Consider the following 3,044-nt stretch of genomic DNA (forward strand, 5'->3'; position numbering starts at 1 on the left):
CAGTGCAGCAAAGACTGTGACTGAGTACAGTAGTCTTTGTGAGACAGTGACTTGTAAGGTGCAGTCATGACTTGTGTGTTAAAGCATCCAGTAAATCCAATTACCAATCCAGACTGCACCTATAGTCACACCAAGTCACGTGACATTATGCTAATTAAGATTTATATGGAATTCATGTTATTTTATTGCAACTAAGTTTATATGACTAAGAACTACACCTGGGGAGGAGGCAAATACATTTATTGACAACACAGCCGTTTTGTAAGATATTTGCTTAGAAAATCAGGATGTATATTATTTTCAGAGACACAAGGATGCATGCCATGTATAGAGTGCTTTTTGAAAATGTATCTTTAGTGATATACTTAAGATCTTAATGTTTATAGTTCCAGACAGTAATGCCTGTACTCATTGTCATAATTGATATGCACTCAACTCTCGATTATCCGGGATAATGGTGAGGATGGAAATCACGATTAATCGAAAACCCGGTTAAGACAAATTTTATTAAAAGTAGTACTGCAGTACTGTATCTTCATAATACTATAGGCCTACCTGTATTTAAATTTATTCAACCTCATGTTTATGTCATCTCATGGCCTATTTAATACTTTTACATTACACTGAAGTATGAATTAGTTATTTCAATCACAGTGTTCAACAACATCCAACACTTTTTACGAATATTCACACTTAACACTTAAAAATATTTAATATTGTGATTTGCTTTTTCATGGCATTTTCCTTTTTACGGATATCCGTACAAAGCCTACGTAATATTAGCTTGTCACTTAATAAACTGTTCTCTTCGCTCTCAAGATAGTCTAGTAAGGATTCCAAATGATTAAGAGCAGCACCATGTGATATTTTCTTACTCGCAGTACTGTCCACCTCTTCCTCATTCTCACTTTCTTCCCGCTCTTTGGGCTGCACCCCCACCAAACTTACGATTTCGTCACTGCTTAACATTTCGAAGCCCGGCTCACACAAGTCACAGTCAAACCACTCTCTTATATTTTTCTCATTGACTTCTTCACCACCATGAACTTGGTTAGCCAATTTTGTCAATTCTATGGCTATCTCATTTTCACTTAATCCAGTGAATCCATGCATTTCATCATTTTCATTAGTGATGAAAGGCATCAGTTGCTTCCATGAATTTTTCAATACAGATGGCTTTACTGTATCCCACGCTGTTGAAATCTCATATATGGCATCTAACATTGAAAAAGACTTCCACAAACACGTCAGATCATTGCCTCCATCGATGTACTTTTGTAGCAAATTTGATCTGTAGATTCTCTTCATACTTGAGATAACTCCTTGATCCATTGGTTGGATAAGTGCGGTAACATTAGGAGGAAAATATTTCCATCATCTGACCTCAGGAGACTTTCGTTAGGATGTGAGGGCGCATTGTCAATGAGGAGCACAGCTTTCTCAGGTAGGCCTTGGGATTTTAGATGGTCACGAACTTGAGGCACGAATTTAAAATCAAACCATTCTTTAAATATCGCTCTATTCATCCAAGCTACTTTCTGGTTAAAATAATGGATAGGCAGACTTGAAGCTACTGTTCCTTTAAAAGAGTGTGGTCTTTTCGCTTTGCCGATAAGTACTAGTTTTAGTTTCTGTGTTCCTGATGCATTAGAACAGCACAAGGCTGTCAATCTCTCCTTACTGGATTTGGGACCTGGAGTCTGTCTTTCGTTTTGAAATGCCAAAGTTCTGGTTGGCAAGCATTTCCAATAAAGACCCGTTTCATCGGCATTATAGATTTGTTCTGGCAGCAGATTTTCACTTTTCACAAAACTATCAAAATTGGTGCAAAATTGATCTGATGCTGACAAGTCCCCTGACAATTTCTCACCTTGAATACTGATTTCTCGTATTCCATGACGCTGCTTGAAACGTGTTAGCCAACCGGAAGAAGCGTCAAAACTCCCTTCTAGTTCAAGTGCTTCGAAAAAANTGTTTTTCTCTTCTTCATTCCGCTTGAATTAGAAGACACAGCAAAGGAAATTCATTGATTCTTTTGTTTTTTCAAATCGCGAACAGTTTGTTCTCCAATACCGTATTGCATTGCTAATTGTTTAACTACACCTATTTTTTCCAACTGATTGATAATTTCAAGTTTCTGTTGAATACTTAACACAACACCCTTCCTTTTACACCCTGACATTTTGCTAATGCACTTGAAGACCGATACAAAGAGACTAACAGGGACGGTGTATCTGTCTGTGAAACTTTCCACAAATCCTTGCATTCTTTCACCCCTACCCTAGAACATTGTGTTAGCATAACAGGACTAAAAAATGCAGAGCTCGGTTCACACTAGTGCGAAAATAGTGTTAAACTCACCATGTGAAACAAAAGTGAATGAATATTAAACAACATATAAGCCTGAAAAAAGCCCCGGTTAAGCCGCAAACCGGTTTATCCACCCCCGGATAATCGAGAGTTGAGTGTATATCAGTCAGAGGTCTCCTGAGGAATGGCTTTTCTTACACTAAATGGGCAATGTGGAACATCAAGAAATCTTTCATCTTACAACACTTTTGTTATATTTTAGCGTCCTGTTGCACTGATTTAAGTCCATGATTTATTTGATCCGTCTTGCAGTGCATACACTCATTTATCTCCTTCTCTCCCTCGCACTACATGTTTCGGCATAATAATGCCATCTTCAGGTGCTTACTTATCCACGTCAAACCAGTTCATTGCATGCCATGTTCACACATTAAAATAACTAAAATATGTATCTATTATATACATTGTCAAACGTTAAAAATATTAAAATTGTTCAGGATACCACATCGCTACGTCGTAGCGATAAGTAAGTAAGTGGATAAGTAAGCACCTGAAGATGGCATTATTATACCGAAACATGTAGTGCGAGGGAGAGAAGGAGATAAATGAGTGTATGCACTGCAAGACGGATCAAATAAATCATGGACTTACAACACTTTGTTGAATGTAATTGTGATAAAATGATTTCTTTACATATGTAGTCCTTTGCCAAGTGAAATAGAAACTCAAACATG

The sequence above is a fragment of the Cryptotermes secundus genome, unplaced genomic scaffold, assembly GCF_002891405.2.
Source record: "Cryptotermes secundus unplaced genomic scaffold, Csec_1.0 scaffold519, whole genome shotgun sequence".
Lineage (NCBI taxonomy): Eukaryota > Metazoa > Arthropoda > Insecta > Blattodea > Kalotermitidae > Cryptotermes > Cryptotermes secundus.